At 43.2% G+C, this 26,386-nt stretch overlaps 1 protein-coding gene across 1 annotated transcript in view; it reads right to left on the reverse strand.

Annotated features, from left to right (window-relative positions):
• The window catches only part of MAP1A (microtubule associated protein 1A), a 300,227-nt gene that overhangs the window by 188,948 nt on the left and 84,893 nt on the right, over positions 1-26,386 (reverse strand). The window lies entirely within an intron of this gene.

Raw genomic sequence — 26,386 nt, forward strand, 5'->3', positions numbered from 1 at the left:
TGGTTGATTGGTTGCTAGAGATTACTGTGGATAGGACCTCAGGGGGGCATGAAATACATATAAATACCGCCGGCTGTCGCTATTTACATATTAATGCCATCACTATTTACATATGAATGCCGGTAATTTACATGTGAACAAAGGGTCTGCGGTTGAGTCATCTGTACACAAAAATAGGGCAGAGCTTGGCAGCATTAGTAGCAGCACTTCACACTGAGATATTGGGACACAGCACAGGACTAAAACCTCAAGGGGTGAGGGAATTTAAACCAGGATAGTTGCAAGTATGAAGCAGCTGCTTTAGGCCCCACAACAATGACAGGGCCCAGGGCAGCTGCCCCTTTTGCCCTGCCTTAAAAATGGCCCTGTCTGTATCTGTTTTATCCATATCACAATGGTTTAAAGGCACACAGCATGGCGAAGAGCAGGTGTAACTAAGACCCTGGATCCTGGCATTCAAATTGATGATGGTATGCATTCCATCTCAGTGGAAAAGTCAAGATGACGGTCAGCAGTTCACACTTTGTTCAGTGCCATCAAGGATTTTTTGCCACAATGCAGGAGACACACCATGGACCAGAGCTGTCTTTAATATTGATTGGACAGTGGGCAAACATTTTCTTGGGCCCTCCCAAATCCACTTATCAACTATTTGTGGACAATGTCCGCTCCAGGGGCAGCTGCTTTGGGCCCCCAACAATGACTGGGCCCAGGGCAGCTGCTCTTTTTTCCCTGCGTTAAAAACGGCCCTGCCATGGACCACATGGCTTCAAGCATGTTCTCATATCACCTATCTTGGTCACCATATGAACTAAAAGGTTCTCTAGCCACCCTAAACTATTTGTTTGCTTTGAGGACACACATGATTGACACACATGTCAACACTAAGGGATTTCTCACACATGCTTTGATCACCGAAGAGCCATCTGCATTCAGATCGCTCTTCAGAAAGCATTTGACAGGCAGTGGGGTGACGTTGTATCCTGCTTTAACCCCTTGCACCTGCAATAGTGTGCAGTGGGGCCCCATTACCTTGAATAGGTCACACTCAGCTGGCTCTACACCCCCTGAAAGCAATGGCGGGTATAATTCACACCACCAACACTACATGTGTACATCCCTGGCTGCCCATGCAGCTAAAGGTGGAGCGGTTAGGGGGGGGGGGAGCGATAAAAACGTAGTCGAACCATGGGGTTTTCCTGCCCCCTCAAGTGCTAGTGTGAACAAACCCTAAAAACTAGGTCCTTTAAAAGTAGAACTATAGGGAAATCGTTTTTGCTTTACTTTAAGATAGAGATGACAGGTTTACTAATCTATCTCAGGATTTTTTTTCCTGTCTGTTCCCCCATCAAAAAGATTTGTCTTCCCAATTTGTCCCGATGACCATTATTGCCAGGAGTGATAATGGTCCCAAATTTTGGGATGTCACCAGAACAGGGAAAGAGGAGAAATCTTCCAATGGGGACAATAGTTATGGTGACACCTAGGGATTCCCTCTCACTTCCTGTTGTGACTATGGAACAGGAAGTGAAGGTAAATCTCCCCAATGGGACGCAGATGGCTAAAAAAAAAAAAAAAGCACTGACAAGGGTTATATCCATCCCTTATTCTATCCAAAATTAAAAAAAAGTTAACTGAACACCAGGCAGATTTTTTTTTAACGTTTTATCACAATAAAGGTGTTCTGTGAATAAAGACACAGAAAAATTGAGCACTATTCTTCTCACTGACACAAATGATGGGGCACTATTCCTCCCAGTGACACCAATAAAGAGGCACTATTCCAGTGACACCAATGAAGAGTCACTATTCTTGATATTGACACCATCAATGGGGCCTTATTCCTTCTACCGATATCATTTTCTACTCCCACTGGCCACTATCCGGCCCCTCTAAAGTCTAAAGGGCAGTAAACTGGCCCTTTGTTTAGAAAGTTTGGAGACCTCTACTCTAGTGCAAGGATATCCAAACTTTCTAAACAAAGGGCCAGTTTACAGTCCTTCAGTAGGAGTAGAAAATGTCTTTGCGTTAGTGGGAGTAAACCAATGTCTCAGATTTGTTGGTCAGTGGGATTAAAAATTACATAGTGCCTGTGGTCAGTAGGAGGAATAGTGCTCCAGGATTGGTATTGGTGGGAGGAATAGTGCTCCACTGTTGGTGCCAGGGAAAGGAATGATGCCCCATTGTTGGTGTAAGTGGAAGGAATAGTGCCCCCGGTGTCTGTGGGAGAAATAGTACCCCATTGTTGGTGTCAGTGGGAGGAATAGTGCCCAATTATGGGTGTAGGTGGAACGAAAATTCCCTCATTGTTGGTGTCAATGGGAGGAATAGTGCCAAATTATTGGTGTAGGTGGAAGGAAAATTGCCCCATTGTTGGTGTCAGTGGGAGGAATAGTGCCCCATTGTTAGTGTCAATGGGAGGAATAGTGCCCCATTATTGGTGTCAGCAGGAGGAATATTGCTATGTATTAGTACCCCACTGTTGGTGTCAATGGGAGGAATTATGCCCCACTATTGGATTCAGTGTGAGGAATAATTCCACCTTTGTTAGTGTCAGTGGGAGGACGAGTGTCCAATCATTGGTGTAAGCAGGAGGAATAGTGCCCCATCACTGGTGTCAGTGGGAGGAATAGTGCCCCATCACTGGTGTCAGTGGGAGGAATAGTGCCCCATCATTGGTGCCAGCAGGAGGAATAGTGCATTGTATTAGTTGGTACTGTTGGTATCAGTGGGAGGAAAAGTGCTCCAAGGGCCAGATAAAGACAAGAAAAGGGGTGCATCTGGCCACTGGGCCACAGTTTGGAGACCACTGCTCTAGTGCAATATTACAATTTATTTCCATGCCTGAGCTATTTCCACACTGATACATTGATTTCTTTAAATTTTCCGGCCAGTGCAGAGTTCCCCTTTTTGTTATTTTGTACACTCCTTAAATAATGACCATGAGATAAATAACAAATGTTTTTTTTTTTTTTTTTTTTGTGAATTGACTTTAATGATTTATCTCAACTAGCTTGTACTAATTATCTCATATATTTATTGAGTTTTCAGTATTTACTGTAAATTCCATGTTACTTTGATGAATTGACTCTTTTATTATTGCATGCAATATTTCCAAAATAACACAAATATCACATGTGCTAACAGTTAGTGAACTGACCCCACTGTGCCATAGATATATTGCTGATAATTATGTCATAACATAATGCAAAACAATGTCATCACATCCACCTCCGTTTCTCTATCAGGCTCCAGCAACCACATGCTATTCTTCAAAATTATAGTCGTTCTGTGCTAGTAATTTTAATCTATTGTATATATAAATTTCCAGCAAGAAAATTCAAATACACAATTGCACATTTTATGTATTTAAATGTCGTTTTTATTAAGATAAGGGAACTATCTGGCACTATATGGTAGCAATTAGATGTTTGTGAAACACACATCATAAAAAAACATTATCTGTCCCTAAAAACGACGTTGTGATTTTGTGATTGCAATATGTATTTGGCTATAAAACTGTTTAATCCGGTAAGCCATGCAAACAAAAAATGTGGTTAGGGAAGCCATAAACTGCAGGAAGCAGTTCAGAATCAGTGGAGAATAAGAACACACTACATGTAAAACACACACAATTTTTCTCAACTTGTTTTTTTTTTTTTTTTTTAACACCCGACGGCCGGGCAATGGCTTTCTCATCCTGACTGGACATCATATGACGTCCTTCAGAATGCGCCGCTGGTGTGCGTCCCTGGGCACATCACCGATCGTGATAAAGAGCCTATGACGTAGGCTCTTTACCATGTGATCAGCTGTTTCCAATCACAGTTAATCACAGTATAAGACCTCATGTACACTGGATGTTAAAATAACGTTATAAAAACGTCAGTAGCTTTGCAGTGAGTTTTTCAAAAGTTTTTGCAATAGCGTCTTTTAGCATTTTCCGTGTTAGCGTTTTTAACTTTTTTTATTTTCTTAAATATTAAATTTTTTTTTTTTTTACAATGGATTAAAAAACATTAAAAAAAGGCTTTTGAGTGGCGTTTTTGAGCGCTTATCTACGTTTATCAGCGTTAGAGCATTTTTACAGCTGAAAAACGTCGCTCAGAACCCACTAGTTTTGTTTTTGTTTTTACTGCTCAAAAACGTTACTGCCCAAAATTGCTGCTAACAGCCTATGTGTGCATGGACACATAGGATAACATGATGGAGAGTTTAATGACTGTAGAATAAAACGTCTACTGCCAAAAACAGCTGCTGTAAAAACGTCCAAAAACATCCAGTGTGCATGAGGCCTGAATAGGAAATGCATTCCTCTCCTCACACTGACAGCGCATGAGGAGAGGAGAGCCAATAAGGGGCATTCCCCAGTGGGGACATCTGCACTGATAATCAGTGCCCTGATTGTCAGTGCTACCCTTCAGTGCTGCCTACCAGTGCCATCATGGCCGCCTATCAGTGTCCATAAGTGCTGTCTATCAGTGTCGCCTATCAGTGCTGTATATCAATGTCTCCTCATCAGTGCCAGTCAGTGCAGCCTCATCAGCGCACATCAGTGAAGGAGAAAAATTACTTATTTACAAAATTTTATAACAGAAATATTTTATAACAGAAATCCAAATTTTTAGTATTTTTTCATTTGTTTAGCAAAAAATAAAAATAAAACAGCGTTGATTAAATACCACCAAAAGAAAGCTCTATCTGTCTCAAAAAAATTATAAAAATGTAGTTTGGGTACAGTGTTGCATGGCCACGCAACTGTCATTCAAAGTGCTACAGCACTGAACGTTGAAAATTGGCCTGGGCAGGAAGGGGGTCAAAGTGCCTGGTATTGAAGTGGTTAAACAAGATTCCTGAAAATATTACCTTTCTTTTCCAGGCATTAATATGTACATATGTATATGGCCTCGTATTAAAGTGGTTATACCAGGATCATGGTTGACAGGTAGTTCACACTGCCTTATGCGAACGGCTGGGGGTGTCAGTTCACAGATCGTAGTGCGAACTGTGAACTCGCACAGGAATTGGATTGCATAGGGGAGAATACCGATGCGATTCGATTCTAGTGCGGGGGCAAAACAAGTCCCTGCACTATTTTCTGTGCGAATATAATGCGAATTCAGCCACAAAACCGTATGGCTGAACTCGCATTGCTCAGAGATCGCATGTGATCGGCACCTGCAGAGAGGGTTGCAAATCACATGCGATCTCTGAGATCGCAGCAGTGTGAACCCGGGCTTAGGCTACAACCATGATCACAGTACCGCTTTTTATACAGTAAGCGACTCTAAATGGTAAAACGAATCCTTTACAGCCGCTAGATTACTTTTACAGGCGATGGAAGGGAGTGCCACCCTTTTCTTGCCACCACTTTTGCTGGGCTCTCCTGTCTGATAGGGGAGACCGGTAAAGCCCCATACACGCTATCAGATTTTCTGCTGATTTTTTCCTTCAGATTTACCAAAACCATATAGTGCAAGATCCTGCCTGATTGCATACACATTGAAACTCCTAAGGTTTGACCTCATATTATATGGTTTTGGTAAATCTGAAGGAAAAAATTAGCAGAAAATCTGATGGTGTGTATGGGGCTTGGCATCATCTTCCCCAGAAACAGTTAGAGGAACTGATGTTGTCCCTCCTACTGTGTGACATCAGAAACCAGAAGAGATGAGGATTTCGTTTTTTTTTTTGTTTTGTTTTTTACAAGCTATTGCCGGCATGTGAAGCAGCAGATTAAACCGATCTTGTTTTGATCCGGTGCTTTTGAGTTAAGAGACGAAATCTAGGGTATGCGCAATTTTAAAGCATGATATGTTTGGTATCTATTTACTTGGGGTAACATCTTCTTTTATATTTTACTAAAAAATGTGGGTATTATATTGTGTTTGTGTTCACTAAGATTAATTAACCTCCCTGGCGGTACCATTATTTCGGATTTTAGGTGCTAAAAGCGGTACCATTATTTTGCATGAAAATTTGGCGTTTTATATTGTAGTCCTGCAATTCTTAGGAATAACTCTCTTAAATCTGTCCAAACCAGAGTCTAGCAGACATCCCGGGTATGATAAAGTTTGAAAAATTAAATCATAAATTATAATATAATAAATAACTATAAATAATTGTACCAAATAATAATATAACAATAATAAAAATTATTCAATAATGTAATCTAATCAAAAACACTGAAATTTGCTGAGTTGCAGAATTGTCACTGTCATTACTTTTCACTATTTGATGACGGATCTCCCCACAAATCGCTATCGCTCAATTCTGCGAGTCATTCTAATTTATTATCGCTGTTTTCTAGCTGGTCTAAAATCATTTTTGATGTACAGTGACAGTTTTGGTTGCTATGGGCAATCTCCAGTTTCCAGGCATAAAGAACAGTTTTTACAATATAAAACTGCATGCAGGACACTGGGCAGACCACTAGGGACAACGGGGATGTGAAATATTTACATACAGCAATGTAATCTGTAAGATTACATTATACTGTATGTATACTGTTTATTTCACTTTTTGAATTTGGCGCCGATCTCCGTGCCCGTGCGTCGCAACGCTCGCAGGGCACGGAGATCGCCGATGTGATAGATCGAGCGAGACACGGCTCGCTCGTACAGCGGGGAGACAACGCTGGATTCGAAGGAGAAGGTAAGGAAACCTCCTCCTGGATCCAGCGACGCTGTCCCGAGTCTGGCTCGGGGATACCGCTTTTGGTATAAAAAATCCACCCCGAGTCAGACTCGGGAATACCGTCAGGGGGGTTAAGGTGTATTTTTTCCCAAAAATTTGCATTTGAAAGACTTCTGCGCAACTACAATATGACATTAAAGTTGCAACACCCCAAATATTTTATTCTCTTCGGCCTCTGATTAAAAATAAATAATTGTACTATATTGAAAAAAAATGGCTAAAGTGTACCACATCCTAAAATATTACAAAAATAACAAAAAAACTCATATGTCAGATGTTATTGGTATGCATTTTCTATAACTTTGATATATTAAAGTGTCTGACCTCTCTAATACCAATAACGTCCAACATATATGTTTTTTTTTTTAAGATAAAAATATGTTTGGGGGTTCTAAGTCATTTTCTAAAAAAAAATGCAGTTGTACGCCAAAACTGTGAGAAATAGCCAGGAAAACAAGTGGTTAATACACATAAAGCATCTCAATCCAAAAACAAAAATGTAATATCTTGCAGCTTGCCAGTCCTTAGATGTAGTGGCTGTATTTGTTTTCTTTTTTTTAAGGCTTTTTTCCATAATGTTCTCCTGTCAGCAGGGCCGGACTTACCATTGGGCTTGACTGGGCTCAAGCCCATGGGCACCCCTGAGATACATAGCCGAGTGCACTCGGCTCGGCTCCACTCACAGTCATGCCCAGTCCCGCCCTATGATGGACATAACACAGGGACTGGGCGTGACTATGAGCCGAGCCGAGTACACTCGGCTACTCTCGGCTCCACTCCGGACTGCGAGAGGACCCGAAATCCACCGAGAGGACCCGAGAGCTGCCAAGATACACAGGACTCTGTATCTCGGCGGCGCCATTTTTAAACGTCAAGACTGCAATGACAAGGCTGCAAATGACACTGGACAAGGCTGTAGATGGATGGGCAAGGCTGCAGATGGACACTGATAAGGCTGCATTTGATGGGCTTTTCTTTAAACTTCCCTCCTAAAAGTTTTTTTCTTTAAAATTCCCTCCTAAACTTGGGGCGCATGTTATACGCCGATAAATATAGTAATGTATAGAAGGTAGGGCCTGAAAGTAACTCAAACCCAGGGGCCCCCACCACCCAATATCCTGCCCTGCCTGTCAGTAACACACTTCCTGTCTTTGGGTGGCTACAGGCACTCCTCCATTGCATCTATCGGTGTGTAACATGTAACTCAGCTGTAAAGGCCCTTTTTACTTACCTAAAGCTGTGCTGTGGTCACATGAAGCTCCAGTCTTAAGTCCTTTCTTTTACATAGTACAGGAGGTTGAAAAAAAGACACAAGTCCAACCTATGTGTGTGATTATATGTCAGTATTACATTGTATATCCCTGTATGTTGCAGTGGTTCAGGTGCTTATCTAATAGTTTTTTGAAACTATCCATGCCGCCTGCTGAGACCACCGCCTGTGGAAGGGAATTCCACATCCTTGCGGTTCTTACAGTAAAGAACCCTCTATGCAGTTTAAGATTAGACCTCTTTTATTCTAATTTTACTGAGTGTCCACGTGTCTTGTTAAACTCCCTTCTGCGCAAACGTTTTATCCCTATTGTGGGGTCACCAGTATGGTATTCGTAAACTGAAATCAAGTCCCCTCTCGAGCATCTTTTCTCTAAGTTCAGGGCTCGTAAACTTTCCTCATAACTAATATCCACCAGACCCTTTATTAGCTTTGTTGCCCTTCTTTGTACTCCCTCCATTTCCAGTACATCCTTCCTGAGGACTGGTGCCCAGAACTGGACAGCATACTCCAGGTGCGGCCAGAACAGAGTCTTGTAGAGCGGGAGAATTATCGTTTTATCTCTGGAGTTGATCCCCTTTTTAATACATGCCAATTGCCAATATTCTGTTTGCTTTGTTAGCAGCAGCTTGGAATTGCATGCCATTGCTGAGCCTATCATCTACTAGGAACCCCAGGTCCTTTTCCATCCTAGATTCCCCCAGAGGTTCTCCCTCCAGTGTATAGATTGCATTCATATTTTTGCCACCCAAATGCATAATTTTCGTTTATATGAGAAGCGATCAATCTTTGAGTGGTTATGCCACTGCCAGCATTATGTGGACAATCTTACTGGCTGACTAGTGGGGTGGTTCTCTCACGGTCCAGAAGGGCATTAAGTGCAGGGGGACTGTCAGGAACAGAATGGTGTGGGAAGATCTGCAGTGCAGAATTAACAGTCCCACACCCTTTAGTAGCACATGTGAATATTATAGATGGTAAACTTAGGTAAGTATACCTTGTTTCAAAAGGTAAGAAAATGTATGTTATGGTTAGATAAGGTTTTTTTAGGTTTTGAGAGGGTTCATGTTATGGGCTTTAAAGTGGAAACAATCCCTCCAACCAGAAAAAAAAAATGCTAGGAAGTCTACATTTGTGGCATAGGAAACATTGGCAGCCAATAATGGTAACAGCAGTGGATGGAGCAGCGACAGGGTGGCAGACTAATTCTGAATGTGATTGTTGTGACTCACTAAATATAGAAGCAAGGATAAGAATAACATCAGAAGTCACAACTTCAAATTCAAGTCTGTAGGTGATACCTAACCAGCGAACCCAAGAACTAAGTAAACACACATATATTCCCAAACTTTTTTTTTTTTAATGTAGAATTTGAATGTTCACAGAAATAAGGCAACTTACAGCAATGGTACCATATATATTGCAGGTTATTCACTTCTTCAGGCAGCAGAGGGCACTACTTATCCAAAAACCACCTTCCAATAGAAATATATCAAGCACTTAAAGCGGTGTTCCAGACGCAATTTTTTTTTTTAAGTCAGCAGCTACAAACACTGCAGCTGCTGACTATTAATAAGGACACTTACCTGTCCTGGGAGCCCGCAATGTCGCCCCCCCCCCCCCGGCGCCGCCATCTTAACAAAGGGAAACGGGCAGTGGAGCCTTGCGGCTTCACTGCCCATTTCCTACATGCGCGAGTCCTGTGGTTCTTTGTGAATGGCCCTGTTGATTTTTGGGACACACAACGGGGCAGCTCGCCAAAGAGGAGCAAGTGAAGGAACAGCACCGTGGAATAGGAAGAGGCAGATTAGGAAGATTGCCTAGCAACAGGGGTTTCTGGCAATTTTTTTTATATATATTTTTGAGAATATTAATGTAATTTTTTATTTTAGGGAGGACCTCTGCTTTAAATACCACAGAATGCCAGAGGAGCACTTCCCTAAGAGGGGTTACGACATTACTTGGTCATACTGCAATCCTCAACTGACCCTGCAGATATACTGCCAGAGGGAGACTATTCCAAAAAGCTGACAGAGGAGACACCATGTATGGGGAAACATACTTTTCCCTTCTTCCTAATGCTAATCCTACTTATACCCCAAACAGCATAAGCTCTATCCCTATCAAGAGTCAAGTTGGCCTTCAGACTCTCGCAGGATTTTTGTATCCAATAGAATTGTCATTCTTCTTACGATGGCTGCCTGGAGCCCATAGCAGGGGACATACTGGTCCTTAAGGGTGCCCTGCCAGCCTTAAGAAATGGTACAGTGCCACCTTTGGGTGGGAGGATATACTGCAGCTCAACACCTGCCTGCAAGTCAGCAATGGCAGTTCACATGGCCCTGTCCTTTTAGGGGGGTAGAAAACTTTGGAAAGGGGACTTTCCAGGGTCCCTCGTGACATCAAATATGGTGAATTTTGTAATGCTATTTTCTATAATAGTCTAATACCATATTAGGTATAATAACTTTAAACTAATATGGTGAATAATAAACTGTATAATTATTTGGTGAACCCTGAGTAATCCCCCACTCCTCAAACTTCCCTGCAGCTTTAAAACTGCTCTTCAACTAGAGTCCATCTCATTCCGGAGTATGAAGAAGACGTGTGCGCTTTAATAAAACAAGATCCTTCTTTCCGGTCATTTTCACTATAAAAATTGCTCACATTGTTATTTAATATATATTAATCTTTGTATGCGTATCAGGAGCCCCAACTGGGATTAATGTTTAATGAAAAAATAAAGCCTTCTTTATTATTTTCTTTACACTTAAAATATACAGTTATTTGGGTGTAAAACTGAACTCCGGGGAAATCTCCCAAAAGTGAAGGGAATTCTCCTCTTACGTTTCATTCACACATGCGGACCGGGGGGGGGGGGGGGGTTGAAACCAGGCGGTTATGCTACGACATTTACCACCCTCTGACCTCTCGCCAGAACACTAACATGCAGCCGCTCATGGCTGTACACACTGCGCAGTTGAGTCCTTAGCCAGTTGATGCCCAGAACAGGTGCTCTTATTGGAAGATTTACCCTTACCTTGTGTTCTGGGCACAGCTTTAAAATTTTTAATTTCCCCTCAAAAAATTGTTTTTACCAAGAGGCACACTTTCAAATAAATGTTAAAGCTGTAGTAGTAGTGTAGTAAAAAAAAGTTGTACAAACTAGAACTTGAGTGGTCCAGTCACTAGTGGGGTACCACAAGGCTCTGGACTAGGTCCTGTTCTACTTAATCTATATAAGTGATATAACAAAGGCCCCTTTCACACAGGCAATATTATCTGGTCCACCTGTCAGTTTTTCAAGCGGTTTTGATTGGAAGGTCCATGCATTCCTATGAATAGATGGGATAGACGGGTGTAAAGGGACTTGTGTCTGTTTACATCCACCTACCTCTGCGCCTGATCCAGTCTGCTAAAAAAAAAAACGGAAGGAGATCCATCCTCTTCCGTTTAGGCAGATCAGATCGAAGGGTAGTTAGGTGTAAGTGGACAGTGGAGTCCATTTACTCCTGGCCACCCATAGCGCAGAGCAGCCTCTGAGCATACATGGATGTGTCATCTGCCTGGTCTGCTCCGATCATCAGGGGATCTGTGAGCTGATCCCCTACAGATGGCAACGAAATCCACCCTGTGGGAAAGGGGCCTAAAGATTTTTTCGCAAAGATATGTCTTTTTGCTGATGATACAAAGGTGTGTAATAGGGTTGAAATCCCTGGAGGTGTCTGTAACATGGAACATGGATTGGCATTGCTGGAAAATTGGTCAAAGCAGTGGAAACCATAGTTCAATGTTTTTCAAGGTATAATAATTCACCTAGGGAAAAAGAATCTCTTTATAGAGTATAATATTAGGGTGTACAGTGTTGACTAGCACTACAGAGGAAAAAGATTTTTCTTTGGGGGTGGGGGCTTATTTTAGATGACTGCAAAATAAACAGTGTGGGCAGGCTGTAGGAAAAGTGAATGTAATTCTGTGATGTATTACTAGAGGGGTCACCACAAGAAGGAAGGAAGTCCAGACTCCCCTATATAGATCTTAGGTATCACTAGAGAGGTCACTAGAAGGAAGGAGGTCCTGATTCCTCTATATAGATCTTTAGTTATCACTAGAGGGGTCACCAGCAGGTAGAAGGAGGTCCTGATTCCTCTCTATATATATCTTTAGTTATCACTAGAGGGGTCACCACCAGAAGGAAGGGTGTCCTGATTCCTCTATATACATCTTTAGATATCACTAGATGAATCACCAGCAGGAGGAAGGAGATCTTGATTCCTCTATATATATATATATATATATATATCATTAGTTATCACTAGAGAGGTCACCACCAGAAGGAAAGAGGTCATGATTCTACTATAGAGGTCTTTAGGTATCACTAGAGGGATCACCAGCAGGAGGAAGGAGATCTTGATTCCTCTATATATATATATATATATATATATATATATATATATATATATATATATATATATATTATTAGTTATCACTAGAGGGGTCACCACCAGAAGGAAGGAGGTCATGATTCTACTATAGAGGTCTTTAGGTATCACTAGAGGGATCACCAGCAGGAGGAAGGAGCTCCTGATCTCCCCTATAAAGATCTTTAGTTATCACTACAGGGGTCACCAGCAGGAGAAAGGAGGTCCTGATTCACCTATATAGATCTTAGTTATCACTAGAGGAGTTACCACCAGAAGGAAGGAGGTCCTGATTCACCTATATAGATCTTAGTTATCACTAGAGGAGTTACCACCAGAAGGAAGGAGGTCCTGATTCTATTATAGAGGCCGTTAGGTATTACTAGAGGGGTCACCAGCAGGAGAAAGGAGGTCCTGATTCCCCTATATAGATCTTTAGTTATTACTAGAGGAGCCTCAGCAGGAGAAAGATGGTCCTGATTCCCCCACATAAATCTTTAGTTAGACCTTATTTAGAATACAGTGTCCAGTTCTGGAGACCCCATGGTCCTTTTTCTGCCATCAGTCATAAATTCTATGTTTCTATATTGTTCTAACTGCTCTTTTTGCTTATGGCATGATAAATAAGTTGGTACATTTACCCAATTTCCCCACCACAAGTGACACACATGGGGGGGGGTGTCAGGCACTCCCCAGGGACCCCGGGTGCATGTGGGGCCCCTGCACTTTCCCTGTCATCACAGCTTTGTAAAAAGTTGATCGTTTCAGCACAGAGCCCAGTGGTGTGGGGGAGGCTGTCTGTAACTACCCCTGTCATCTCATCAAGTTAGGCCAGTGATGGTGAACCACTGAGTTAGGCTATCCCTCGAGGATGTTCACTATCTCCCGAGGCAGCTGCAGTTGGTGGGGGGGAGGGGGGGAGGGTGTGGCTGCCTTCACCACTCCTCCTACAGACTCCTCCGCTCAGGCAGAAGAAAGAGGAGAAGAGACCACAACAGGTCGTCATCACATGACATGCTGTAAAGCGACTGATCAGTGCACACTGTCACTACATGCAGACCTAACCTGTCTCTATATCACCCTAACCTGTCTCTATATCACCCTAACCTGGCCCTATCTATCACCCTAACCTGGCTCTATATACCACCCCAGCCTGGCTCTATCTATCACCCTAACCTGGCTCTATCTATCACCCTAACCTGGCTCTATCTATCACCCTAACCTGGCTCTATATACCACCCCAGCCTGGCTCTATATATCACCCTAACCTGGCTCTATCTGTCACCCTAACCTGGCTCTATCTGTCACCCTAACCTGGCTCTATATATCACCCTAGCCTGGCTCTATATATCACCCTAACCTGGCTCTATATATCAACCTAACATGGCTTTATATACCAACCTAACCTGGCTGTTTATCACCCTAACCTGGCTGTATATATCACCCTAACCTGGCTCTATATACCACCCCAGCCTGGCTCTATCTATCACCCTAACCTGGCTCTATCTATCACCCTAACCTGGCTCTATCTATCACCCTAACCTGGCTCTATATACCACCCCAGCCTGGCTCTATATATCACCCTAACCTGGCTCTATCACCCTAACCTGGCTCTATATACCACCCCAGCCTGGCTCTATATATCACCCTAACCTGGCTCTATATATCAACCTAACATGGCTTTATATACCAACCTAACCTGGCTGTTTATATCACCCTAACCTGGCTCTATCTATCACCCTAACCTGGCTCTATCTATCACCCTAACCTGGCTCTATCTATCACCCTAACCTGGCTCTATATACCACCCCAGCCTGGCTCTATCTATCACCCTAACCTGGCTCTATCTATCACCCTAACCTGGCTCTATATAACACCCCAGCCTGGCTCTATATATCACCCTTACCTGGCTCTATATAACACCCCAGCCTGGCTCTATATATCACCCTAACCTGGCTCTATATATCAACCTAACATGGCTGTATATATCACCCTAACCTGGCTCTATATATCACCTAACCTGTCTCTATATATCAACCTAACATGGCTCTATATATCACCCTAACCTGGCTCTATATACTAACCTGTCTCTATATATCACCCTAACCTGGCTCTATATACTAACCTGTCTCTATATATCACCCTAACCTGGCTCTATATACCACCCCAGCCTGGCTCTATCTATCACCCTAACCTGGCTCTATCTATCACCCTAACCTGGCTCTATCTATCACCCTAACCTGGCTCTATCTATCACCCTAACCTGGCTCTATCTATCACCCTAACCTGGCTCTATATAACACCCCAGCCTGGCTCTATCTATCACCCTAACCTGGCTCTATATAACACCCCAGCCTGGCTCTATATATCACCCTAACCTGGCTCTATATATCAACCTAACATGGCTGTATATATCACCCTAACCTGGCTCTATATATCACCTAACCTGTCTCTATATATCAACCTAACATGGCTCTATATATCACCCTAACCTGGCTCTATATACTAACCTGTCTCTATATATCACCCTAACCTGGCTCTATATACTAACCTGTCTCTATATACCACCCTAACCTGGCACTATATACCACCCTAACCTGGCACTATATACCACACTAACCAGGCACTATATACCACCCTAACCTGGCATTATATCACCTAACCTGGCACTATATCACCTAACCTGCTAGTATACTACCCTAATGTCACTTGACATTGATTTGCGGTACACTGCCTGCCTGGGGGGGGGGGGGGGTCGATCAGTGGAGGAGAGCACCAGCTGCCATGGGAGCAAGAAGTCAGATAAGTATATACAGTGCATATCCTAGAACAGAAGAAGCACACATTTCATACTAAATGAAACAATTGTTTCGGACATCCCTAAGGGAGGGTGGGGATGTCCTGAAACAGTTGTTCCATGTGAGATGAAAGATTCAATTGTAGAAACAGCAAGAAGAAATCTGTGCTTCATCCCTCCTATTTTGGATTTATATGATTAGCTGACTGGATGTTGGAGTACTAAGGATTGGATCACATGGGACTCACCACTGGTTAGATTGCATATAACTTCCTGTTGCAACTCTGGGACAGGAAGTGAAGGGAAATGACCGCAATGGTACGCAAAGAGAGGAAAATAAACTGAAAGGTGTTTCATATTGTATTCTTTCATACTCTATCCAAAACAAAACAAATGTTTTGGTTATACATACACATTAACTCCATTTTTAAAACTAAAAGATAATCCTATAATATACAGTAAATGTTTACATCAGTGCTCCTGTGATATAGCAGAAGCACTGTGAGACCCGATGATCAAACATATTTAGTGAGTGTGTCTAGCACAACAAAGTAGATAACAGTGTTACTTAGCTACAACTGGCAGGTGGAAAGCTAAGTGAGGCTGCGTTTACACCCAAGCATAGCGGGAATGCACATTTCTGCTCGTGTTTTTTTCCAAGTTTTTTGAGAATTACTACTTGTCACGCAGAGGGCACAACAAACGCCCCACAGAGGCTCCAAAAACGTTTTTGAAGGGGAGCATAGCGAGTTTTGGCAGGTTTTGCTGCATGACACACATCTGCTACCCGCACTTGGGGCGCCATTAACAATAAATGCCACCGCAAGCACAACATGCCTTTGCAGCATGCCTGAGATGGACCAGATCGATTCACTGTGACAGGTGCTGACCACTCAGCATCGATCTGTCCTGAAAGTGCTGCACAGAGAAGTAGAAGAACTGGGATTTCAAATCCCTGGACTGCCACACTGGCTACAGGAGTGCTGACAGCTCAAAATCACCCGAGGTAAGTATAGAGAGGAAAGGGGAGGGTGTAAGGTCTTAGTTCGCCATTGTTTTTTGTAACGAGACATGGGTGACGTCACCGGCGGCTGCTCACTAGAATATCTCCTAAATGGTGCATGTTTAGGAGACAATCAATTACCTACAGGTGAGCTTTATTATAAGCCTACCTGTAGCTAAAAGTAGAAGAAACAAGTTTACTATCACTTTAAGACAGAGATTCATCCGTCCCTTTCTGTGCACCTCAGCTGCACTGGACAATGAATGAATGGGAGGCTCTCTGAGGCTTTTAGTTCATTCAAAAACTGAAGCATAGTAAATACAGTGATGAATGAACACAGGAGCGATCTGTACCAATCTCTCAAAGTGCTCATTCAGAAAAGGAAGGGGGCAGTAAATGTGACATTTGCTGTCCCTCTTCCACTATTCATCCTTAAACACCCCCCTGTGTTCCAGCAGAAAACTAAAGGACAGAAACTGTCAACGCTGTGGGGGGCACATGGGGCCTTGACAGCGGGGGGGGGGGGGGCGGGTGATGGAGCAGATACCAATCCCTCTGCAGTGCAGCAGGAAGGAGAAAAACAAGGAGAAGCCAACAATGCTGCAGGGGAAGGAACAGGAGTTGGCAGCCAGCCCTCCTGCCCAGCCTCCTCCCCTTTTGAACTGATGGGGCACAGGCCTAGTACAGGAGGGCTGGCTGTACTGCCTTATCAGCGGCCCTGGTCCTGTACCAAGTGGCTGCCCTGCTGCTTACTGAGCATAGGAAGTCATCCATTTGGCATGAATTCTATTCAGGGAACACTGCATTTTCTCAATGAATGCAACAGTTTTTTTACTGGAAAAGGTAGACAGGTGGGGCGGTGACATCATGATCTCTACCTCGTCCAAGCAGAGAATGCTTTTCATTAATTGAGAAAAGCAAAGAGTTCTCTGAACGGCACCCATGCTATGCTTGTGTTCAGTAAGCAGAGGGGCAGCAGATTGGCATAGGACCTGGGAGCTAATGGAGATCACTGTAATAGCGTTACCTACGACAATAATTTTCAGCTTCCATGGGGATCCCACAGGTATGGCACATACATGCTTACATTGGTCGAAGCTGGATCAATATACAGGCATACCCCACTTTATGTACCCTCACTTTACGTACACACGCGAGTATGGACACATCGGTGTCTATGGAAAATCTTGGTCAGCTTGACACGGCACTGCTCCCAGTTTTTTTTTTTGTAAATTTTTATTTATTAACAGTTTATCAACATATACAGTACAAACCCATAGGTACCAAAAGCCCCCCCCCCCCCCCATCCCCCTGTGCAGCCTTCCAACCAATACCACATTCCATACTATATTCCCAAACGCAACAGAATTACATTTTTCAAACTTCAATAACAGTATCATCCAACCCATATACAGAGAAATACCATACTCATTACACTCCCCCACCCAGCAAGCAAGCTTTATACCAAAACCCAGCCCCAGCACAATGGATCAATTCACAGTATCTTTAGCATCTAGCCAACTTTGTCACACTTTATCAAACTTTTTGGGACATCCCCTACTTAGGTAGGTAGCTTTATATAGGGGTAGTGTTTTGTTAATTATACTTTTCCAGTATGACACCGTGGGCAGTTCAGGTCTCTTCCAACACAACAGAATAGCCTTGCGAGCATAGAACAAGGAAAGCAAAATCATAGTTCTTTGTGCTCTCCCGGGCACCAACTCCTCCACGAGCCCGAGCAAACATGTCGCGACCGTAACAGGAATCAGCACTGAAAGCACCGTTTGTATAGTGTGTGTCACCCCTTTCCAGAATTCTTGTATCTGCCGGCACTGCCAGAACACATGGTCAAAGTCAGCATGATTGTCCGTGCAGCGACAGCACACTGCCATAACTGTGCCATATATCCCAGCAATCCTTGCTGGGGTATAGTACACTCTATGTAAAAGTTTGAATTGAATTAGTCTATCTCTAGCGGACACCAGTGTCTTAAATGGGTGATCCCACATATCCCAATCTTCCCCCCCAAAATCAGTTACCAATGCACTCCACGTGTCTCTACATTTCTGAAGCATTTTCGGCCTTTCCACAAATAGTTCTTTATAAACTGCAGAGAGGGGTTTAACCAGGGCCTCCTTCCTCAACATCCTCTCCAGGGGAGACACACCTAACACCAAAGCATCAGAGCCAAACTGAGTAAGGAAGGCCTGTCTCTACTGGAGGTAACGAAAGAAATACCAGTTAGGAAGGTTATATTTGTCTTTCAGTTGGTCAAATGTGCATAGCCTTGTCCCCCCACTATATGCTTTAATTGTTTGATGCCAACTCTGGCCCAAATTATTGGATCCGGAATTGCACCAAAGTGGGACAGTCTGGGATTAAACCAGAGAGGGGTGTCCTGTGACCAGCTCCCCGCCTCTGTTTTCATCAAGGCCTGTGCCTTGTCCCACGCGCGTACTGTTGTTCGCATTGAAGTAGTCAGGGGGGAGGCAGTTTGTGGGCCCCTATATACTAAATAGGACAAACTCTCATATGAGCCTAGACGGGCTGCCTCCAATACTGTCACCGAGTCCCCAGCGTCCTTTGTCAACCAGCGCCTAGCAATTACCATCTGCCTCGCTATAAAGTATTTGAACAGATCAGGGAGCGCCAATCCACCCTGACCCCAAGGCTCCTGCAATGTACGCAGACTTATTCTAGGATGTCCAGCGGCCCATAAAAAGGAGCTAAAAAGACTATCGGCATGTTCCGTAGAAGGTACAGAAAGACCGGCAGGATTTTCATTTTAAGTAGGGTAACCCTACCAATCAGAGGCAACGGCAGATGTTTCCATGCCTCCAATTGCACTTTTACCCTGGTCAGCAATGGCAGAAGATTAAGAGACATAAAGTCACCAACTCGGGGCGATATATGTATACATAAATACTTAAGCTCTTCCACCCAAGCTATGGGTACCCTGTTGGTTGCCAGAGCCCTGGCATCCGAGTCAATAGCCACTGCTCCCAGTTTTTAACATTTAACATTGGCGTCTATGGGAAATCTTGGTCAGCTTGACATGCACTGCTCCCGAACCATAAGTGACAGGAACACCAAACTTGGGGAGCACCAAGAGGGGACCCAGGACCACAACATATCTGATTTTTTTGGTTGGCCAGCTTGCCTAGTAAAAAAAAGGTATTGCTTCACTTTTTACAAAGTACTTTTTAGTTTTACATACATATTCTGGTCCCATTGTGTATCTAAAAGTGGGGTATGCCTGTAACTATGTAAACTATGTACAAGCTGCCATAAATAGAACTCAGCTTTAACCTAAAATAAGCATTTCCAAGTAGGGAAACAGCTTTGTAAATTAGATGTTAAAGTGATTCTAATGCTGCATACACACAGTCGGATTTTCCGACGGGAAATGTTGGATGCGATCTTGTTGGCTGTGTACGCTCCATCGAACATTTACTGTCGGACTTTCTGCCAACAAATGTTTGCTAGCAGGTTCTCAAATTTTCCGCCAACAAAACTTTGTTGTCAAAAAGTCAGATTGTGTGTACATAAGTCCATCGCACAAAAGTTCATACATACTCAGAATCAAGAAGAAGAAGCCTCACTGGCTATTGAACTTCCTTTTTCTCAGCTCCTTGCATGTATTTTACGTCACCGCGTTCGCAATTGTTGACCAACATTTGTGTGACCGTGTGTATGCAAGACAAGTTTGAGCCAACATCCTTTCGAACAAAAATCTACAGTTTTGTTGGTGGAGTTGGTCCAATTGTGTGTGCGGGGCATAAGGCTGGGTTCACACTATTAAGAATTGGATGCAGTTTTCCCATTTCCAATTTGCAATAGCAGGAGATTTTGACCGGTTCACACATCTCTGCTGTGGCTCCGGTGCGAATTTGCACAAGTGCCCTGTGTGTCTTTTGGTCGGCTTCAGGTCTGAGTTCAGCCAAAAATTCAGGCTGAAATGGGACCTGAAATGGTGAACGGAGACGCACTGGATCCCTGCTGTGAGCTGCATGCGAACATAGTGTGAACCCAGCCTGAAGGTTTATTTCTTGTTGTTTGTTTTTTTAGGAACTTACCTGTTCTGTGCAATAGTTTTGCTCTCCACCTCATCCAATCAGAGAATGTTTTGCAATGGGGGAAATCTTCCAACGGGAACACATTTGTTCTGGTGGCAAAACTGCACACTGAAATACGATCCATCCCAGATTGTTTTGCCAGTAGAGAGTGCCGCTTCTATAAACAAACCCTAAACACTATATACTGTATTCCACGTTGGTAACATGGTACTGAATTGTACAAAATTGAAGCCGTAGGTAGTGTTCACACCACCCAGTTCAAAATAAGTCGATTTTTTTAATGGACTTTAGTCGAAGCCGCCCTCTGAAAAGAGATCCACTGCCATCCAATCAGATGTAGTCACTGTTCTGGTATTCGGATAGCCCCAGGTGACAGAATGCAATAGCCAGCATGGGAGATTTCTTCATCAAAGCTGGTTAGCCTAAATCAGTTATGACTTTACAAAAGTTACCACCTTCATCAAAGAATGGCGTAGCTCAGTGATGGCGAACCTTGGCACCCCAGATGTTTTGGAACTACATTTCCCATGATGCTCATGCACTTTGCAGTGTAGTTGTGCACCATGGGAAATGTGGTTCCAAAACATCTGGGGTGCCAAGGTTTGCCATCACTGGCATAGCTAAGCGATTTAAACCAAGATAAAAGCTTATCTATAATAGAATTGGAGGCTTTGCCTGTGCTGCACCTGTATAATTCTAATTTCTGTCAACCAGTATTAGTGTAGGTTCATACCTTGACACCTTAAAGTGATTGTAGAGTCTTGTTTATTTTTGTTATAGGTACCTGCTCTGTGTAGTGGTTTAGCTCAGAGCAGCCCAGATCCTCCTCTTCTCGGATCCCTCTTCTCTGCTCCTGGCTCCTCCCTCCTGCTGTGTGTCCCCACAGCAAGCAGCTTGCTATGGGGGAACACAAGCCAAGTGTCCATTCAGACAAGGAGCCCCGGCTCGGCCCCACTTCCTCTTTTTCCTCATTGGCTCACTGACTTTGATTGACAGCAGTGGGAGGCAATGGCGCACAGGGAATGAGGAGGGAGAGTCCTAGACAGCCGAGTTTCTTGTGCAACATCGCTGGATCTAGATGGATGAGGCTTAGGTAAGTATTGAGGGAGGCTGCTGCTCACAGGTATTTTAGCTTAATGCATAGAATGCATTAAACTAAAACACCTTCTGCCTTTAGAATCACTTTAATTGAAATTGGCACCCCCACATATGTGCTAATGTGCGCATTTTCACCAAACTGCATGGTGCCGCAGCAGGTTCCGTGCAGTGTGATTTTGCTTTTCAACGTTTTTATTGAAGTAACAATGTCATGTAAGGAACAATCAATGAACAGTAATGTAAACAGAGGTGAAACTGAGCACAAACACAAAGTGCCTTTCCTTCAAAATGTTCATAAGCACAAGGCCTTTGATTATTAACCACTTGCTACCCAGGCCAATTCTGATACTTTGCTCCTACATGTAAAAGGCATCATTTGTTTGCTAGGAAATTACTCAGTACCACCAAACATAATATATTTTTTTAGTAGAGACCCTAGGGCAGTGATGGCAAACCTTGGCACCCCAGATGTTTTGAAACTACATTTCCCATGGGAAATGTAGTTCCAAAATATCTGGGGTGCCAAGGTTCGCCATCACTGCCCTAGGGAATAAAAAGGTGGTCATTTTTATCTTGAACGGTATTTGCGCAGTCATTTTTCGAATGCATTAAAAAAAAGAAAAACTGTAAAGTTAGCCCAATTTTTTTGTATAATGTGAAAGATGATGTTACGTCGAGTAAATAGATGCCTAACATGTTATGATTTAAAATTTCGAACACTCATGGAATGGAGCCCAACTTTGGTTCCTTTAAAATCCCCATAGCCGACGCTTGAATTTTTTTTACAGTTTACCTCTTTAGAGTTACAGAGGAGGTCTAGCGCTAGAATTATTGCTCTCGCTCTAACGTTCGTGGCCATACCTCACATGTTTGACTTGGGCGCTTTAAAAAAAAACATTTTATTGTTTATTTCACTTTTATTTTTCTATTTGGACACTTTCTTTTAACTGTTTTGATCACTTTTATTTATATTACAAGGAATTTAAACATCCCTTGTAATAGAAATAGTGCATAACAGGTCCTCTTTACAGCGAGATCTGGGGTCAAAAAGTCCCGACACCATGCCTCCTGGCTGGGAAGACTGAAAAAAAAAATGATCCTGGCTTCCCAGCCGAGGCGGTGGCATATTTTCAAATGCAGAAGCCGGGCGTGATGTCATAACATCGTGCCCAGCCTCCAAAACATCATAGAGACGTTCGGGGGCCATCAGGCCCACAGGATTCTCTATGGTAAACTTCCAGCATGGACCGATTCATTCTGCTCTTGCCGAGCGTACGGGCGATCCGGGAGACGCACCGGAGGGCAGCGGGAGCCTGTCCCTCTATGATTGTTCTTACGGTGCAGGGAAATAGCCGGCTCTAAAAGAAGATATCTGAATGAGGCCTGCATCTGCAGGCATTATTCAGATATCGCTGCTCAAAGTCATCTACATCATATGACGTCATTGGGTGGGAAGTAGTTAAACATAGAAATCTCAACATAAGATGTGCTTGGTGGGAATACCGATAAAAATGACCATACAACATGAAAAAATACAAGTCATTAACTGTAGGGTCGAAAAATATATTGTGCAGTACGAGCAAAAGAGGGTCAGGGACTACTTTTCTGGACTTGACTGGAATGAATGAATGAGCTGCCCTACGTTCTATGCACAGAAACGTGCGTGTGTGCCACCGCACATGTATGTATCTATGCATACCTCCCAACTTTTTGAGATAGGAATGAGGGGCATCTATCAGCAAAAGTATGCGGGCATTGGACACACCCCTGGCCACACCCTCTTAAAGGAGAATTGTACAAAAAAACAAGATTGGTTAAACCCACAAGTGCTTTTTTACCACTACTATTCCTTTATATTGGCTTTTGGAATCTACAAATGCAGCAATTTAGAAATCAGATGGAAGGTTTAGCACTGGGAAACATTTTTTCATAGATAAAAAGTGCATTTTATATACATCTATATAGATCAGACCAAAATGAGGGACAAATGAGGAGGAATAAGGGACAGAGGGACATTGCTCCAAATCAGGGGCAGTCCCTCCAAATCAGGGACAGTTGGGAGCTATGTATAATCATTTCTCTTTGGGATTAATAAAGTATTCTCAATCTGAATGTATAGCGTGAACTTAACCTAATGTAGGGATTAGGATAGTCAGACACATATTTTGTAAGTGTATCTAGCATAGAGAAGGAGGTATTGGTATTTGCCTACATTTAGTAGTTTTAATAGCTCCTCTAGACTCCAGCTTAGAGTTCTGGTTTAAATGAAAGCCTCTACGTCTAAATTTCAGTGTCTGCTCTCTAGACTTTTGCATTTTCTTTATATTTGTATTTCACACATTGTGAAAGATAAATTAAAAGTCATTGATCTCTTGTAATAGATCTTCCAGCAGAGGTGACAGTATCTTATTAGTTAACAGAGCCCAGGTTGGAAATCAATGACATTTTGCATAATGCGTTGTGTCCTACGTGCACTGTGTGGGAAAGATAATGGTATAATGGTTCCGCTTCCTCTGCCAGTAATAGGCATGTCACTGCTCATTCCCCGCCGGGACTCCACTGCTTTTCTGGAAGTGCACACAAATTACAGACAGAGGGCAGCCAGTTAGACAAAAATGTTACAAATGCATACAAGACTGGCACCCCAGCCATGGTACTAATAGTCTGAATATGAAGCAGTGAAGGGAGCACAATATGAGATGCTGCTGATGATTGAAATCCTGTCTGCTATGTAATATTTTATAGATCAGGGCATTATTAGAACTAAAAAATATTACATATCCATCTCTAATGAGGCCTTAAAGTGGACCTTTAGTCAGAAAATTAGGTCCTGCTAGATCAGTGGTTCTCAACCTGGGGGCCGGGACCCCCTCGGGGGTCGAATGACGATTTGCCAGGGGTCACCGAATCCTGGGCTGTTCCTGAATCCAGCACCGCTCTCCCAGCTTTTTCACACCCGCCCAGCTGGGCTGTTCCTGGAGCGTGCAGCCGCCCACTCAGCCACTTCACAGCCGCCCATTCAGTTCATGGCATAGAGACTAGAGGTCAGCTGAATGGTGAGGAATGTGAAGTGGGAGGGGCTGGATGAGACCCTATCTCCTGATTCAGCATAGGTGTCACTGCTATGAGACACCCCAAATTCGGAGACAAAGTGAAGCCGGAGACACAGTGAGTTAACCCTACCTGTGATTAGAGTTGCCATTAAAAGTCCCCACTACCGTTCTCAGATCAGCAGATGACCTTGATCAAGAGCACCTAAGTTGGTTGATCAGAACTCCCCCCAGCACTGCCACTCATCTCAACTCCACGCCAGCACTGCCACTGATCCCATTCCCTCCACCAAGGAGTAAGAGAAGGAATAAAAATAGAGAATACATGGAAGGGAGAGGAAAAGAGGGGGAGGAACAAAGAAAAAGGGAGAGAAAGAAAAAGAACAACTAGAGGGGGGTGGGGAAAAAAACAAGAAATTAGGATAGAGAGAGATGAAAGGGAAAGAAAGGAGACCAAAGAGAAAGAGTGGTACATCGTAAAAATATACCATAATACCCCTCTGGCTTTCACACTGGGGCGCTGCGTTGGCAGGGCGTCGCAAAAAGTCCTGCCAGCAGCTTCTTTGCAGCAGTGGAGTGGTGAATACACCGCTTCTCCACCGCTCCTGCCCATTTAAAAAAATGGGGCATTGCTGCCATACAGCCGGCAAAGTGCCGCCGCAGTAGCGTTTTTCAGGCTGATTTAACCCTTTTTCGGCCACTAGCGGAGGTTAAAACCGCCCGATATCGGCCGAATAGCACACTAAAAAGAGTGCCGCTTTACCGCCAACGCCCGGGGCGGCTCAGTGTGAAAGGGGTCTAACGGTTTTAATACTGTATGAGTGGAAGGGACTCAGGGAGAGCTAAATGTCCATGGGTAATGGGCGCAAATTACTTATCTTGCCTTGGGTGCTGACAACCAATGCCACGAAAATAATTTTACTGTTAGGGGTCCCCACAGCTTGGGAAATGTTATCAAGGGGTCGCGGCACTAGAAAGGTTGATGATGTCTGCACCTACAGGCATCATCCTGGTATTGATCTTTTCAGCCAGCGATTCTGAGTAAGGCAGAATTAAGCTGAGTGGCTAATTAACCACTCAATCACTTCTGCGAGTGGTGGGAGAGAATAGACCCCAATTCTCTCCATAAAGAGGACCTGTCATGGCCCATGTCATGGTTGTTCATCCCTTGTGATAGCAATAAAGTTAGTACAGAAAAAGTGTAAAAACTATTTTTTGTATAAAATAAATAATAATTAAAAAAATGTAAACCGTAAATGTAAAAATTTAAAAAATGTAAACCAAAAAAAAAAAGTAAACAAAAATGTCAACCGTAAACCGTGCTTACGTGCAAATGTGAACACATAAGTTACCCCTGCACGCATATGTAAACGGCGATCAAACCACACATGTGAGGTATTGTCATGAATGCCAAAGCTAGAGCAATAATTCTAGCACCAGACCTGCTACACAACTCTAAACTGGTAACCTGTAAAGGCGTTTAAAGCGTTGCCTGTTAAGAATTTTAACCACTTGCCACCCAGGCCAATTCTGACATTTCTCTCCTACATGTAAAAATCACAATTTTTTTGCTAGAAAATTACAAAGAACCCCCAAACATTATATATGTTTTTTTAGCAAAGACCCTAGAGAATACAATGGCGGTTGTTGCAACTTGTTATCTCGAAAAAGAAAATAGTTAGCCCAATGTTTTTGCATATTGTGAAAGATGAAGTTATGCCGAGTAAATAGATAACTAACATGTCATGCTTCAAAATTGCACACGCTCGTGGAATGGCGCCAAAATTTGGTACTTAAAAATCCCCATAGGCGATGCTTGAAATTTTTTTACTGGTTACATGTTTTGAGTTACAGAGGAGGTCTAGGGACAAAATTATTGCTCTCGCTCCATCGTTCGTGTCGATACCTCACATGTATGGTTTGAACACTGTTTTCATATGTGGGCGTCGCTTCTGCATGCGAGCTCACGGGGACT

The sequence above is a fragment of the Lithobates pipiens genome, unplaced genomic scaffold (genome assembly GCF_037356315.1).
Source record: "Lithobates pipiens isolate NorthernLeopardFrog02 unplaced genomic scaffold, aLitPip1_a1.2 Scaffold_8, whole genome shotgun sequence".
Lineage (NCBI taxonomy): Eukaryota > Metazoa > Chordata > Amphibia > Anura > Ranidae > Lithobates > Lithobates pipiens.